Source organism: Cheilinus undulatus, linkage group 21, assembly GCF_018320785.1.
Source record: "Cheilinus undulatus linkage group 21, ASM1832078v1, whole genome shotgun sequence".
NCBI lineage: Eukaryota > Metazoa > Chordata > Actinopteri > Labriformes > Labridae > Cheilinus > Cheilinus undulatus.
Genome location: NC_054885.1, coordinates 23,353,118 through 23,371,171, shown reverse-complemented (window position 1 = coordinate 23,371,171; position 18,054 = coordinate 23,353,118).

Below are 18,054 nucleotides of genomic sequence, written 5' to 3'. Positions count from 1 at the left end.
TGAATCCTTATTATTGATATTATTGTTTCTTTTGAGTTGATTCACCATACGTGGAACTAGCTGTGATAGATTCTGCACGTTTATTGAGTGGAGGAGAGCAGAGTGGCATTTCTGACATGAGCCATGCATGGATGGGGCATATGCTGTGGAATTACAAAAATTTGATTTGATTTTTGCGTAGCATGCTCAGAACTGTGTAGACGGAGTATGTGGAATTTGAGGGTAAGACCAAAAATCTTTGTTCACATTGTGCTGGTTTGCAAGACAAGTCAGCAACACGACAACAGCACTCTCTGAATTTCAACCTAGGATTTAGAAAATAGGATCTAAAAAGTCATAATGATAAGTTAAAAGGCTCAAAATCTGAGATATAAAGTCAAACTTATTTGTTCAAAAAATCAACACAAAATTAGATGTTAAAATAATGCTTTTGACAGGCAAATATATATAAAAAAGAAAGTCACAATCATGTTTTTAAGGCAAAAATATGGCTTAAAATTGAAAAAGGTGCATCTAAAAGGTCAAAATATGAGATAAAAAGATGAAATAATCAATTGACAGTTTAAAATATGAGATAAAAAGTCAAAATCATAAATTGAAAAGGTCAAAATATTAGATAAAGTCAAAATTATAAGTTTAAAAGATTAAAATATGAGATAAAAGTGAAAACAATAAATTGAAAATGGTCAAAATATGAAATAAAAGTCTAAATAATAGATTGAGGTCATAATTGTGCAATGCAAAATTGAAGATATGAAATGAAAACAAATAATTTTTTTGTTTTTCCACATTTCTTTTGATGTTGTTATTTTTACTCTTTTTTTTCACATTTTGACTTGATGACATTTCATATTAAGGTTCGGTTTACATTTTTATACTGGAGGAAATCTGCAGACCTCATATTTTAAGGCCAGTTATAATAATATGATATGACCTTGCGGGCTGGGTGTAATTGTACCAAGGGCTGGATTTGGCCCCCCGGGCCTTGAGTTTGACACCCCTGCTTTAGCAAAACAAACACATTATCAGATCCGTATTCCTCATCAGGTCTTTCAGTCTTTGCAAAGCAGCGCTGCAGAAAGTAAAAATTAAGTTTTGCTCAACTTTAGCCGTGGCAAAAAGTTACCTGGGACTATCTATAACAGTGGTTCTCAACTGGTCAGACATCAGGACCCACCACCTCTTCCTAAAGAGAAATCATGACCCAAACTTTAAAAAAACATGTATTTCATGAGTGTTGGCTAATCAGTAGTCAATACCATTACACCATGAAGACATAAGAACACCCCAAAAAATGTTGATGTTTGAACTCTAAATATAAAAGCTTATTGAGCAGAGACAGGACTAAACAAACATGTCAAAAGCACCTTATTACAGAAGGATTTGCATGCATGTGCTGTATGTCCACTTAGGGCTTCTGTCGATAGTTTTTGTCACCTTTTTTTGTTCCCCTGGCATACATTCATGACCCACTAGAGAGAGCTTTGTGACCCAATTTTGGGTCCAGACCCACCAGTTGAGAACCACTGATCTGTTAAACCCTATCCTTTTTACTGCAAATCAAAATGGGAGTGGTTTAACAGAAGTCAGGCTGAGGTGAGTTACCTCTGCAGAAGCATTTAGATGTTAAAAATCAGAGTTAGGTACAAATGGAGGTAGCTATTGACAATAAATAATTATGCAAACAGTGTCCAGAATCTTGAAGGTATGTCTTTATTTCAAGAGTGGATAACAAAACTTCTTTTTCTTCAATCAAATGCCACAGAGAAAGTTGAAAGTAAAATATAAAATAATAAAAGCACATGTAGAGAAAAAACATTTTAAGTCAATAGAGAGGCAAAAATAGGGAGTAAATATTCACAATAAGATTTGCATCTTCAACATCACAATAACATTTTTTCAAATTACTGATAAAGATGATAAAATCACACGGTTATTTATTTAAAGGCAGACATCACAGCAAGAGAGAAACAGATTCAACAGTGTATGAACACGAATACAGGTGTTTGTATTGTAAATGTGTTTATTTTGTATCAAATGATGCTATATTTGAATTTTAAAAGTGAAAATGACTGTTTAATGTTGGCATGTAATCGTCAGACCTTTACAGTTTGTTTAAAAGTGTTCCAGTATAGTTTCTGTTTGATCACAGTACATTTCCTTCACTTTACTTTGAGTGAAATATCCTGCAAAGTGAAAAATCATATTTCTCCCATAGAAGCAGTAATAACTGTTGATATTTCATTATGACAGATATTTTAAGCTAAATTGAGATATATTCTTCTGTGTGTTTTTTTTTTTTTCTTACCAGAATCAGAGCAGAAATGTTGAGGCTGGCTGTTTGTAGCTGGCATTGGTTACAGTGGTACATTTTACAACAGCACTTTGAAATTAAAAGAATGATAATGGAAATTAAATGAGAAATGGTTGTGTTTTATTACTCAGAGATATGTTTTTGGGTTGGCCACTGTATCTCAAAATATTTTCTTTAAACTTGGCACAGATAAATAAAGTTATTGTATTGTATTGTATCGTACAAATGCCCACTCTGATTCAAGGACGAAATAATAATAATAAAAAAATATTAATAAAATGTGTTGGGTTATTAGGGTACCTTCAGAGCAAAACGTGACAAAAATCCACTGAAGAATTTTTGACAAATGCAAAACAGACCACACTCAGACTAGAGCACTGGTGTCCAACCCCCCATTGACAAAATCCCACCATAGTTGACCTACAGACACATGTCCTTAAAAAAGATCTATGTATAAATGATCCATTATTATGAGACAATATTAGGACCACTGAAAAAATTATAAAAAAAAAGGATGTGTTAATTTCAAAAAGAAACATAAAAAGTCACCAGTTTAAAAAGTCTTAAATTTACAAAAATACTTTTTTTTACATACATTTTTGTTGTAAATAAAATGAAATTTTTGAGTTTCAATGTAAAAATGTAAGACTTTATAAGCTTGGAAATTATTATTTTTTCTTTTAAATTATGACTTTTTAATTTCTGAGTTTACTATCTTGTACACACTTGGACAAAATTGTTGGTACCCCTCTGTTAATGCAAGAAAAACCCACAATGGTCACAGAAATAACTTGAATCTGACAAATGTGATAATAAAAAAAAATTTAATGAAAATTAACCAATGAAAATCAGACATTGCTTTTGAATTGTGGTTCAACAGAATCATTTTTAAAAAACAAACTCATGCAACAGGCCTGGACAAAAATGATGGTACCCTTAACTTAATATCTTGCTGCACAACCTTTTGAGGCAATCACTGCAATCAAACGATTTCTGTAACTCTCAATGAGACTTCTGCACCTCTCAGCAGGTGTTTTGGCCCACTCCTCATGAGCAAACTGCTCCAGTTTTCTCAGGTTTGAAGGGTGCCTTCTCCAGATGCCATGTTTCAGCTCCTTCCACAGATGTTCAATAGGATTTAAATCAGGGCTCATAGAAGGCCACTTCAGAATAGTGCAATGTTTTGCTCTTAGCCATTCTTTGGTGTTTTTAGCTGTGTGTTTTGGGTCATTATCCTGTTGCAAGACCCATGACCTGCGACTGAGACCAAGCTTTCTGACACTGGGCAACACATTTCTCTCTAGAATACCTTGATAGTCTTGAGATTTCATTGTACCCTGCAAAGATTCAAGACACCCTGTGCCAGATGCGGCAAAGCAGCCCTGGAACAAAACAGAGCCTCCTCCATGTTTCACAGTAGGGACAGTGTTCTTTTCTTGGTATGCTTCATTTTTGCGTCTGTGAACATAGAGCTGATGTGCCTTGCCAAAAAGTTCCAGTTTTGTCTGGTCTGTCCATAGGACATTCTTCCAGAAGCTTTGTGGCTTGTCAACATGCAGTTTGGCAAATTCCAGTCTCGCTTTTTTATGATTTGTTTTCAACAGTGGTGTCCTCCTTGGTCGTCTCCCATGAAGTCCGCTTTGGCTCAAACAACGACTGATGGTGCAATCTGACACTGATGTACCTTGACCTTGGAGTTCACCTTTAATGTCTTTGGAGGTTATCCTGGGCTCTTATCCGTCTCTTCGATTTGTCATCAATTTTCCTCCTGCAGCCAGGGCCGGTTTTAGGCATGCATATATGAAGGGGCAGGCAGAAATGTGAAGGGGGCAGCATGCATACATGTCATGCTCCAGCATATTTTTTGTTGTTGTCTGTGAGGTACCAGCAGCATCACTGCTATTGGTACAGGCAGGAGCAGCACTACCTTTTCGAAAAGCTCTGAAAAATGGATGCATCGTGCAGAACTGAAGGAAACTTTAAGTCCAATGGCAAAATTGTGTTGTTATGCTACGCTGTCGTGATCAGTTTGAGTTTGTAGAAAATGGATGCAGAAACACACATGAAGCTCTTTATGAGCTGCTGAAAGCAATGGGAATGGAAAGAGAGTAAAAGTTTTGTAAAAATTACTGTGATTATTATTTTTATTATCAAACCAGCATGCAGAACTAGAGACTGGGTGGGACTTTCTGTAGCAGGGATGAAAACGGGTCAGGGGGGAAAAAGGTGAGAAGGGTATGACCCCTCTAGGGGGTCCAGGGGAATTCTCCCCGTAAGAAAATTTTGAATATTTCATATTTAAAAGCATCAATCTGATGCATTTTGAGAGAAAAATCAGTCTTTTTTTAACACAGCCACATCCTTCTCCGTGACTTGCAGTTGAGTTTTACAGTCTTTAATTTCCGCCGCATTAAACTCAACAGCCTTAGCCTTTGAGAGGAGCACAAAGAAGAGCTTGGACCTGACCGGCCAGATATCAGGATGAAGCAACAAAGCTGTGGCTAATATTAAGAAATAAGTAAATCAATTAATACCCTCCTAAGAGTCAATGTAATTCTCACAACCCTGTGTTATCTGACTTTTGTGGCAACCACAACTTTTTGGATCCATGGCGCTTTAAATACCCTGACATCAAGCAGTTCTCCTGGTTCAAACCAACAGCCATGTTGGCTAGCATTACAGAGTTTTGTTGTATCTGAATGCCTAGTGAGTCGACTTTGTTAGCGAGCGCTGATGTTTGGCTAGTAAGCTGTTTTATCGCTTCCAAAATGGCACTCATACCTTCGTCTGTTCCCGAGTCCTTCTTTTTGTAGTTTGGTTGAGTTTTGACCGGAGAAAAAGGGTCTTTTCATTTGGCACTGTTGGCCGAGACGTCCATTTTGGCTGCATAGTCGTGACCGGCCATAGCCGTGTTTCCTTGGCTTGTGGCGTTGGGTTTCATGAGTCAGGAATCACAGGTGTAAAGTTAAAATCTTTGAGTCATCAAGGGGTATGAAACTGCCGGTTAGAAAGCAAGTTCTATGCAAAAAACTGGGACAGGGAGACGAAGCTCACAGCCTCATGTGCACCCAGTCCGCCATCTTGCCCGGAAGTCCGACGAGGGAACTAGAGGTGCTAAAATGCTAACTTTTAGGACTCATTCCTGCACCTCTCTATTCACTGCTGTTTTAAGGCTGTGCGTGTGTATTCGCTCCTCTCCTGTACAAGAGATAGGAGCCCTCTGGGCGCAACATGATAGGGATTATCACTAACCACTCGCCAGACACCAACAGGTAGCAGCAGAGAGATACGCTTCGTAATTTGAGACAGAAGAAGTCATGCACCGTCGGGTAAATACTGGCTTTCTGCCAGGTATTGCGCCTGCCTTCGCTGGTTAGCTCATGGAGAGATGCTAGGAAGACAGTGAAATGCAATAAGAAAACTCAGTGGAGTGTATAAGAATAAAGGCATTTTGAGAGGAGGACGAAGAAGAGCTTGGACCTGATATCAGGATGAAGCAACAAAGCTGTGGCTAATATTAAGAAATAGGTAAATCAATTAATCAATAATAGTTCAGTGGGTTTAAGCATTTTTACTGCATTCAGGTCTGGTATATATATTTTTTACTCAGCCAGTCACTATTGAAGCAATGACTACTGGCACCTTGTGCCTGATAAGTTAAAAATTTTAGTTGACTGTGATAAGAGTTAGTTACTTGTGGCTGCTGATGACCCTTATTATAGCCATCGTATTTTAATATTTGTTCACTAACCAGACAAATGCAGATGTAAAAAGGGCATATTACTATAACTTAACTTTCGTTGTAGTAACATCTTTTGATGTACCTTACATACATGACATATCAAATTGGGATTTTGTTGTAGCCCCCCCTGAAAAAAAATGCACCAGCCGCCACTGGCCAAAACGCGTGCTAGTGCCCTCTTTGGAGCCAAAAACACATCCTAAAGTGCCCTCTTGGGAGCCAAAATGCGTGCTTAAGTGCCCTCCTGTTTGGCAAAACACACTAAACTGCCCTCTTGGGTGGAAAAAACACACTAAACTCCTGAAGGCCATTAGGACCTAGAAATACTACGAAACATTACTGTTGCAATGACTTTTATGTTTGGCCATTTTTTGATCTATATTGAGTCAGAACGATATCTCACAGAACCAGTTTGGATTATCTGGTGCTAATATGGTGTTAACCCTTTACCTACTGAGCCGGCGCTGTGTTTTATATGTCTGGAGTATTATTACCGTAACTCTGGCAACGTTTGTCCGATCAGAAAAATTCCAGCGGCGTTGGAAAGCTGAGGATTGTGGGCATGCGCATATATATAGTTCATTATGGTACTCGCAATGACGTGGGCATTCATAGCAAAACACCATAGCAAAACACCAGATGTATTGCGAGACCGCTACACAGATTCTCAACACTGTAACTCCCCAAAAGTATGCTCAAGCTAAAAAATTCCAACGCTGACAGAGAGCTGAGAATCTGTGCTTTCCGGCAATATATGATGTGTGGTATATATATTACAGTAATGTTGAACAGCACCGCAAAAAAGGCAGCTTTGACAGAAGACGACTGAGAAAGGAGAGTGAGCGAGAGTGGTGTTTTATTTCAAAAAATAGCATTAGATAGTGGCATTTGTGCGTGTCTGTCATGTGCAATAACAATATGTTACTTGAGAATGTTGAGAAAGCATTTTTCCACCTTTATTTGCACTAATTGTCGCCTATGTATATATATCTTTTGCACTGTGTTTTGCACACCCAGAGTCCTAGACTCAAAAAGTGACTGGTGATTGTTCTAAACATGTATAGGTTCACATTTCAAATGTCAAATCAAAACTTCATGAGCAATAAAAAAATTTCTTCTCATAAAAGCCATGAAAAACAAATCTGTTTTTGTGTTTTTCTTCTTTTAAACTGCTGACAATTCCATATAACGTGCAATAATCAATAATCAGATGTTGAAAAGTCAAGTTCAAGTACTCCTGGGAAAAGGGACCAAAGCTCTCAGACTTAGGGCATTTCCTGACTATTTTACAGCCATAAAAACAAAATATGTCCAAATCACCATTTTTAGACTCAGTAGGTAAAGGGTTAAAATGCACTAGAATACAGGTAATGGCATCTACTTAATTGAAAATGTTCTAGGGGAAGACCCCCAGACTCCCTAGGGATTTTATTTATTTATTTATTTATTTCTGTGTGTTCTTCACACTCCAACGTTGACTCTACACAGTTCTTATGGATGCTGATCCTAACGACAAACTAACTTGAGTAGTCCGTCTTGTTAGTCTGTTTAAAGGCTATATAATGTGCCATTTGTATAACATACAAACATGTCTAAAGTGCCCTCGAAAACACACGAAACTTAGTGCCCTCTTCAGTGGCGAGAACGCGCTGTAGCTATGTGCCCCTTTTTTTTTTTTTTTTCTTTTCGCCCCTGCCCTTGAAAAAATCCGTGCACGCCACTGATGATGATTTATTCTCTGCAGCTAGCCTGCGCCAGACCAGGCTAACAACCAGGATCAGATTATTCCTGTGGTGGCTCTGCTGTCAGTACTGTGAGGAATGAGTGTGGTTTACAGCGTTTCCATGGTTTTTCTACATGTTACATCATTTAATCATCCTGCATCAAAATATTATAACTGTAGTCATTTCATTTCAGTTGACTTTTAGTTTTAGTATTATTCATTTGCACAGATTATATAAAGACAAAAAGCACATATAAAAAGACAAAATATTTGAGCAATAAAAGTAAGAGGCCAAACACTGAAAGGTTCAAAAAGATACAAAAAAATCTGACCTGTACTCAAATAGGTACAATACAATACAGATGTTAGAAAAAAAAAAAAGGACCCCATTATTTTTTAGTTTATTTTGCAATCGCCGTTTCTCAGCTTTGAGTCTGGAGTGGAGAGAGCAAAAGTCAAAAGGATTAACACACTCAATCACAAACATGGTTACAGTGTGCACTGCAATACTCATCTCCCGTTCCAATTTCTGGATCTCTAGCTCCAGTTTCCTTTGCTTCCTCCTTTTGATTTCAATGTCCAGCTCAATCAGATTTCGTTTCCCTCTCTGGATTTGGAGTTCTGCCAGCTCTGCCTGTTTCTGCAGGTGTTTGGCATACATGATTCTGATTCTGTCAATTGGCACGACAGGATTTGTGCATCACATAGATTTACTTCAGTATACTCACAATGCTACCAGCTTCCTTTTGAGACGGTGCAGTCTCTAGGTCCTGTAACACATTTTTATTAGCACCACATCACTGACTTTCTTTTCATTTTGGACTAACAGTATATCTCCACAAATTTGACATGATACCTCAAGCCTTCTGGAGTCCAGTGACAGCGTCTCCTCATCTGCAGAGGTACACTCCACAGCTGCAGATGTGCCTTCCCCCTGCCTTAAACATACATTAATCAAGAGAACTCGTAGTCACATTTGAAAAGACATGCCAAGTTTTCATGGAACAGATTTTTTCATGTAAAGGTTGGAAAAACACTGGTTTATTGGTCAAATTGAAATTTTTTCAAGTGTCAACAGTTTATTAAGTCTAAAATGTCGTTAACTTGCCAAGTTAACATAAATTAAGTCTGTTTTTTTAATCTTTGGATTTAATGTTGATTAGTTTTAGTGTCATTTTAATCATTTTCAGGTTCAAATTAGATTTCAAACATCTATACTCAACTCATATTCAAATCTCTAGCATGCTGATTTTTTCATCTTTTGCTTTTTAAAGAATATGAAAACATGCAGCATCCCTTTGAACTTAAAATATCACTTTGAAACAAGTTAAAACATGCATTTCTTACTCAAGGCTGGCAGTAGCTGATACACTCTCTGTGTGGATCACTCTGTGTGGACAGTGTGAGCTACAGCTGTTTGACAAAGCAGCCGCCACTCATAAACTGATTTGAAGATTCTGTCCTCACACAGAAATAGAAAGTGATCACTTCTGTCATGGCAAATGTTTAGATAACTGTTCACAATCAGCTAATACCTCAGTAAGATGAATAGCACCTGCAGTGATCTCTGCGGCTGTTTAATATTAAAGGACTGGTGGCTTTGACATAAGTGACTAATAATCTTTATTCCTACAACAATAAAAAGAAATTTATTTTAACTGACGTTGCTTGGCAATACTGTTGTAAGGTTTTAAAAATTGTGTTAAAAAAACAAACTTCGGCTTAAAACCCCCAACATGTTTAAATATATCAGGTCACAAATTTATTATAGTTACTTTAGGTAAACTGGAATCTTTTCTTTTACATCTGGACTAATTATATTTGACAAATTGTACATTTATAAGGTGTGCTCTTTACAATAAGATTTATACAAAGTTTTTTTTTGTGACTGCAAATTCAAATACAATAACATTTCCAGTTTAAAACAATTCCCACATCCGCAGACTTACACAGAGAAAGAGAGGAGAGAGAGAATAGGGCTACTTTATGATATTTGGTGTTATCGTTTTCTATAATACATTACATTATGTGTCCTGACGTGGCAGCGTCTCATATAAAAGCCTTTATTTGATCTGGGTTGAGGTTTTATGACATCAGTGAAGGTGGTGGTGTTTTTCCGTGTTTGTCTTTCTGTCTGGAGGAAATGCTTCAAATATTTCCTGACGTTTTGTGGATCTATTTGTGTGATAATGATTTTATTTTGTTATACTGGTCATTTCTGTTTTATTATGGTTTTCTAATGTAAGAAAAAACAGATTCAGGATCAGTGTGATCAATATTAACCTTATTCAGATATCCATATAGTTCAATAAGACTGTAAATAAAATAAAATAGAATAATATTGTCAATATTTTTCTTATTAAGATGTTTAACAATTGTATCGTTTTACAATTTGTTTCTTATGATATTTACCAGTGTAAATGTATAGTTTTGATTTTTGCACTTTACACTCATAAAATACAAAGATCTTCCATAATTGCTTCGTGATCTGCTCATAATAGACACACTGTTTGGCCATGTTAAATATGAGTGCAGAGCTTTTACTAATTTTTTTTTATTTAAATATCTGTTCATATTTGTTGTCATATTTTATTTGTATATTTTAAACAGTGGAATGCATTTATATAAATGTCACATTTCTAAACGTTTTGCATCTTTTGTCTTCTTGTCTTTGTAATTAAACACACAGCAACAGTGGTGCAGCAGCAACACTGCTGGGAACTACTAGTCTAGTTTTGATTGGATTTCCTTTTAATTTCAACTGGGAAATGTTTAATGTACTGTCAAAGTTAAGGTGTAAACAACCCAGAGGTGTAGTTGTTTCCTTCTCCTGTTGTAGTGACCTATTTATCTGAAGTGAAACAAAATAATTCAGAATAAACATTGTTTATTTGGTCTTGTAAGGTTATATATGAATAATTTTCAGATGGTTAACAGCAGCCGCTCCATCTATGACCCAAAAGTTATTACTAAAGTTATATATGTAAATATAAGTTATTATTATTGATACCCTTACTGAAGCATTTGACATGAATACTATGATAGAATGTATTAGATGTCCTCAACCTCAAGATGGTGCTGTTAGCTTAAAAGACAAAGTCCAACTACCAAGTGTCTGGAATTATGGATGTTGGCAATCCAATAAACCTGTTAATTTATTTAAAGGTTAAATAGTCACAAAAAATTTACGTTTCACTCCACTGTAATACTTTTGATAATGCACTATTCTGTATTCTCTGTGTTTCCAGGTGAAGTTTGAATAATTTGGTGACCCCATCAAAAAGAAATATGAGACCCATCTCTGTTTTGCCTAAAGCAAGCATCACTAGTGAAAAGAAACATTTCTCTCATTTCCAAATGTGAGCAAGCAGAGTTTATCACCTTTTCTATGTCTAAGAATACAAGTTACTAGCTCAATCCCTAGGCATCCTTTGTCCCATCCACTTCACCCACCACTTTATGTTATGCACAATAGAAATTTTGTGGAGACAAGGTGGAAATCCATACCACTGTTAAATTAAACTGAGATGGCAGAAGGTCAACCCCGGATCTGTGATTTTTAAACAATAACAAAATTCTCATCTGATGGTGTAGGCCATTGTCGCATTTGCCGAGCACAAGTGGCCAGGAAGAAAAAAGAAAAGGAAAAGGAAATTCTAAATCTTTTCCTTAAGTTTTGTCAGCCCCAATTTGTCAGGAAACCAAAGGGAAACATATAAAGTGAGCCTTTGACATAAAATTTTTCCTGGCATTTAGAAATGTTCAGAAAGTGTCTGTAATCTCTCTCTCTCCCTCTCTCTCTTTTCCAAACCAAAAATCATCTTGTTGACGTGGCAAGTGGCTTTTTTGTGGGTCCTGACATGCTGAATATGTGTGCCAAGTTTCAAAATCATAGATTGAATGTGTTGTGGAAGCTGAATTTTTAATCATTGAGAAACTACTACCTGTTTTGTGGTGAACAAAAAAGTGATAATATCTGTTGTATTGGATAAAAGTCATGGCTTTTATAGTGGTGGTTTCTTGGTCTTTCGATGTACCTGAGCAGACCTCAGGCTGATCTGAGTAATCACTGAGGATTTGTAGGTAATGAAAAACATGCACAGCTTCCTTTTTGTCAGTGGGTGGCACTATGACTGATTCAAGAATTTCAAAAGCAGATGTGTTCAGGAAAAAAACTGAAAGAATATGTAGTTCCATGTCTGTTTCACTGAGTTTATTTTTATGGAGTTATTTTACAGATTCTCAGGTGTCTTTTTAAAGCTTCATGGTCTAAACTTCAACTGCTCATTTTTGCCCTGGAGAATTTATCTTAAGGTGCATGCGGATATGAACTATCCTCATTATTCATAGTCAAAATAACTACAAGCAGAATCATCTATTATTACCCAAAACAATCGTGCATAAAAGACTGTAATGTTTAGTTAGTACATTTATCCACTCAGTTTCACAATCCCTGATGTTTTTAAATCAAAGGCAGGTGTTGCTGTGTTTGTGCAGGTCATGGTGTGGTGATGAAATGGTTGAATTAGCTCACCTACACTGTTAACACTTAAAAATACTTCATAAATGTGACATTAATTCTTAAAGTGAACTGGTATCATTACAGGTGCCACTTCAGCACTTCACATCTCAGCCTAGTGCCTGAGCTAAAAATGTTTTTATCAGTTCATTTTTTTTCAGTGTGATGGCTTAGATCAAATGATAGATTCTTCTCTCTTTTTTACAGCTCTTTCCCGTTCAAACATCACGTTCCACATTATTTTGCAAATGATATTTTTCTCTGATATTCCTAAATATTAATGCAAATGACAGTCAGAATATTTTTCAAGTCATCAGCCATTAGAGCATAATTCAAATGTTTTTGAACAAACTTCATAATAACAAAAATTATAAAAAAAAACAAAAAACCTCAGAATGCACTGTTCCACAAGATGAAGCACAACAGCTTTTTAAAACATTTTATAGGCTGTAAAGAACTGAAAATGTTCATTTGTAGAAACTGCAGCATCAGGGGGTCATATTTACTGAAATCAAAGCTATTTCAATCAGAAACATCTTAACAGGACAAGTTCCATGTTAACATAGGAGCCCTTCTTTGATATCACATTCACTATTCTTGCACCCATTGAACTTGTGAGTTTTTGGAGAGTTTCTGCTAGAATTTTTTTTTGCAGGATGTCAGAATATCCTCCCAGAGCTGCTGTTTTGATGTGAACTGCCTCCCACCCTCATAGATCTTTAGCTTGAGGATGCTCCAAAGGTTCTCAGTAGGGTTGAGGTCAGGGGAGGATGGGGGCCACACCATGAGTTTCTCTCCTTTTATGCCCATAGCAGCCAATGACACAGAGGTATTCTTTGCAGCATGAGATGGAGCATTGTCAGGGACCCTAAAGGGGCCTATCAGCTCTCTCCTCATGATTCCGGCCCAAACATGACTCCGCCCCCTCCTTGTTGACATCCCGGGCTCATTGGGACATGGTGGCCATCCACCAACCATCCACTACTCCTCCATCTGGACCATCCAGGGTTGCACGGCACTCATCAGTCAACAAGACTGTTTGAAAATGAGTCTTCTTGTATTTCTGGGCCCACTGCAACCGTTTCTGCTTGTGAGCATTGGTTAGTGGTGGCTGAATAGTAGGTTTATGCACAACTGCAAGCCTCTGGAGGATCCTACACCTTGAGATTGGTGGGACTCCAGAGGCACCAGCAGCTTCAAATACTTGTTTGCTGCTTTGTAATGGCATTTTAGCATCTGCTCTCTTAATCTGATGTATTTGTCAATCAGAAACCTTCCTCATCATGCCTTTATCCGCACAAACCCGTCTGTGCTCTGAATCAGCCACAAATTTCTTCACAGTATGATGATCATGCTCAATTTTTCCTGAAATATCGAATGTTTTCCTTCCTTGTCCAAGGCATTACACTATTTGACACTTTTCCGCAGCAGAGAGATCCTTTTTCTTTCCCATATTGCTGAAACCTGTGGCCTGCTTAATAATGTGGAACATGTGGAAAAGTGCATTTTGAGGTTTTTATTAAAAAAAAAATAGTTATCATTATGAAGTTTGTTCAAAAACATTTGAATTATACTCTGTTATTTGCATTGATATTTATTAAATCAGAGAAAAATGTCATTTGTATGATAATGTGGAACGCAGTGTAGATTTGTTAAATTGTCAGTAGCTATCCCCCTTGGAGGAGACCACTCCTTTCCCCCACAGAATGAATTGCAAACAAGCTGCAAACTTGACTCATATTCTGAGCTCTCTGAGGTTTTCAGTCTCTGAGATCCTGATTCATGACTGCCAGGAAGTCCACAATGGGTGACATCAACGTGCCAAACATATCCTTGAGCTTCAGAAGCAGAGATTCAGTGATTAAGTCATACTACCGAAAATATAGGATGTAAAACCACAGAATCAATAAGACCCTTTTGAAGGAATGGGAAGATTTAAAGCTACTTCATTTTTCTCTATTCAGTATTGAACATGACATGATGAGCTTCTCACTAAAAATGTGATCTACAAAAATATCGTTGAATCATATCCTTATTACCTACTTGACTGACTTTTACCCAGACAGCTGGGTATTCTAAATTTCCCTGATTAATCCCATGAATACCATATCAGAGAGCTTTCAAATAAGGAATCATAGTGAGGGTATCTGGATCATCACTCTCAGAAGTCATCAGGCTGTTGTCGGTTTGAATCACCTACATCCTTTCATAGCACTCTTCCTGCGCTAATGCATTACAGTCACGTGGAGTCAGAAAAACAGGGAAAATATACTTCCTGACATGGAGAGGATGGAGCAACAACTTGACATTGTTATTATTCTACAAAGAAAAGAACGGTGAGCTTAGCAAAATAGTGTAAGAGCATGGATTTGTGTCTTTGAAATATTCATGTCTAAAATAACATAAATGTACTATACCCAGGACTCAGCTGCAAAACTTTAGGGTTGTTTTTAGGAAATAATCTTGATCTGAATGCATGCTTTTGACATGTTTAAAAACTAATTGTAATTATTTCATTGGAAGCAGCACCTTACAACTTTTTGGGCAGAGAATTTATATATTCTTTTGCCTTCTCCATTTTAGGTACCATTGTGCCCGATGTCGCTAATGCTCTTTGGGATGGCCTGCAGATGCCAAGAGAGGAAGAATAAAGGGCCATCACACAGGAGTTTGAGGAAAGCTGGTAGTTTTCCAACTGCACTGGTGTGAAAGATAGCACCATGTAATCATCCAGGCTCTACCTGGCTATGGTTCCCTTTTTCAGAACTACTCAAAGACCTTCTCGGTTGTCCTGCAGCAGCAGTGGATGCCAACTATGGCTGCGGTGGTGGATGCAGGTCCCTATGGGAAAGAGACTGATGGTGGAACCTTGAGGAAGTCTGCATTTAGAAAAGCTCTTCAGGCCAGCACTCTTTACATCCCACCTGATAAAAGCCTACTCAGAGCTCCCCTGCTTGGCGAGGTCCCGTATATGTTTGTGAGGGATGAAGTCTTCCCTCTGTGGCGTCACATGATGAGGCTTTGGCTGGTACTTCTGCTGTCATTCATCCTTATTCAGTGGTTCATGTAAGCTATCACAGTACTCTAAAAAGGAGTCCAAGTCTTCCTTTAATACCCCAAAGACCTTATCCAAATAAATTATCTTTAAAGTATCTAATGGAGCTAGGAGTGTTTAATGCTTTCTCAGAGAGAAGAGTGGGGTGTCTGGCTGTTAAGGATGTAAATGCTATGACAACATGAGCTTCACCCTTAGGTAGAGGGATCTCAGAGCTACATTCAAATAAGGCACACAAGAGATTGGGACTGTGTTCAATTTAGGTCAAGACCCAAGCATGCACATGTTGTCTGCAGGCTGACCTCAACAACAATGGCATGAAGGGTCTGTTATTGAGAATATACTTGCCAGACTGGCCCTGGTCAGGTGCAGGCCTGTCCACAGCAATGGCTGGGCCCTGACAAACCCAGAGAATAGGCCCTCCCCAGTTGTGATTTATCGATAGTATCTGTGTGTGTTAGCTAGCATTAGTGCTAGCAGTTACTTCACTATTCATTAACTACTACTGAGTTCAGATGTTGAAATTATTTATTTGTAGCACTTGTTGACCACTTTTCCCTCTCATTTTGAATTAAAGAATTAAGGCATTTTAAAGAAATGAAATTGATAAAGCAGTGCTTTATCAATTTAATTTAAAAAATGGTTGGTTATAGACCCCACAACTTCCTCGACTTTCCACTGGTTGCCTATCCAGTGCTCCCAGTGCTTGTGATGAAGTACACAAACATGATACAGTGTGTTAATTAGTGAGCTGGCTGGCTCACTTACTGGTGTATCTGGCCCACACGCTAAGTTTGAGGGTGGATTTAATCTTCTCATTTTACTCTTCCTAAGAGAGCAAACAGGTTTATATTCCAAAGTGATAAACTACTCCTTTAATATTTAATAGTGGGAGGCAAATTATTGAACAAATCAAATTCAGAAGTAAGGTTAAGTACAAAAATCATGTCAGGATTGATCATTTACTTTGTCTTTATATTGTTGAGACAAAACAATGTGATCATCGTGGTTAGCACAGAGAGAAAAAAAGAATTTGACAAAAAGCAGTCATACATGTAGTAATTAGTGCTATGTGTCTCTCTGTGGAACACAAATTCAATGGACATGTTGATGCTTTTTAATGAACCTGAGCTACATCTAGGAAGTCAGTGTTTCAGCAGTAACACATGGGCAATTCTCTGCATCTATAGACAGGTACATTCATATATAATGCATACTGTGTGCAAGCTTGCACTTGTAGCCTGACATTCACTTCAATGTTAAATACAAATGCACACACTTAATGCACGCTAGTGGGTAAAACCTAGCATTAAAATGCCCTCACACATGACTCTGTCTGAGCGAGGCAAAGGTCCCTGCAGTCAATGATTGAATGATCTCATTATTAAGTGGGGGAAAGCACTGAGTTGTATTTACAACCGGTATTATGTCCTGTAGTGGTTCTGCTTAACAGGAGGGAGTTCAGCAGAGACCTGTGACAAATGGAGCTAATTAATTCAATATGGATTCAATGCTTTGGGGACAAAAATTGAGATGATAAGTTTGAGGCAGACAGGCAGGCATGTTGTCATAGTAATGCATAAATAAACATAAAAAGGCACAATATCGCTGAAGGAAGTGGCTGGTTTTTCTTCCTTTTCTTAACCTGTGAAGCCACTTCTAAGGCTTTTTAATTCACAATTTTAGTGAATCCTCAGCTCTGACCATACTATTCTGACCAGGGAGAGAACAAACAGGTTTTCCGGAACTTTTGGCTCCCTCAGTATTTCACCTAGGCAACCCAAGGTTATGAGTTGTAAAAACATCACTGTATTGCTTTCTCTGAAAGCTTTAGTGAGAACTTTATAGTGGGTGATGAAATATTTTTTCCTTAAAATGTACTGTTGGCTCTTTATGAGCAGAGGTGAGCGCCAACATAACGGTGAGGAATTTCTATCTTTTGTAGTGCCTGTCAATGCTGCAGCAGGATGTCAGGCTCAGTGACTGACAGCACACTGCAAAAACCAACTATGTTGACAGTTTTCCCACAGGAAAGAACTATGGGAACAGGGAAGAACTGATCACTGAGGAGACCGGTTGATTTGTTGTCTTATGTAGGATTCTAGCTGCTCAACAGTCATGCATGGTTCCACTGTGAAGCCATGCTGTTGTGGTGTTTTTGGTATTTGATTTACCATTGTAGTATTGTTTTGCAAGGCCCTCCCTGAAAGAGGAGCAAATGATGCTCTAAAACCTTGATATACTTTTCAGCATTGACAGTGCCTTTCCAGATGTGTAAGCTGCCAACATAATAGGCTCTAATGCAACCCCATACCATCAGAGATACAGGCTTTTAAACTGCTGATTACAAGCTGGATGGCCCCTCTCCTCTTTAGTACTTAGGGCATGGCATCTGTAGTTTTCAAACAGAATTTCAAATTTGGATTAATCTGACCACAGAACAGTTTTCTATTTTGCCTCAGTCCATTTTAAATAAGCTTTGGCCCAGAGAAGACAGCAGTATTTTTGGATCGTGTTCTCATATGGCTTCTTCTTTTCATGATACAGCTTTAGCTTACATTTGTGAATGGCAAGGCAAACTCTATCTACAGGTAATAATTATGCCAGTTTTGACATCTGAAAGACTCTGCCTCTCTTAAATGTGCCTTTGATACTCAGTCATGTAACTGAACTGTTTCCAAGTAACCTAATTTGTTGCAAA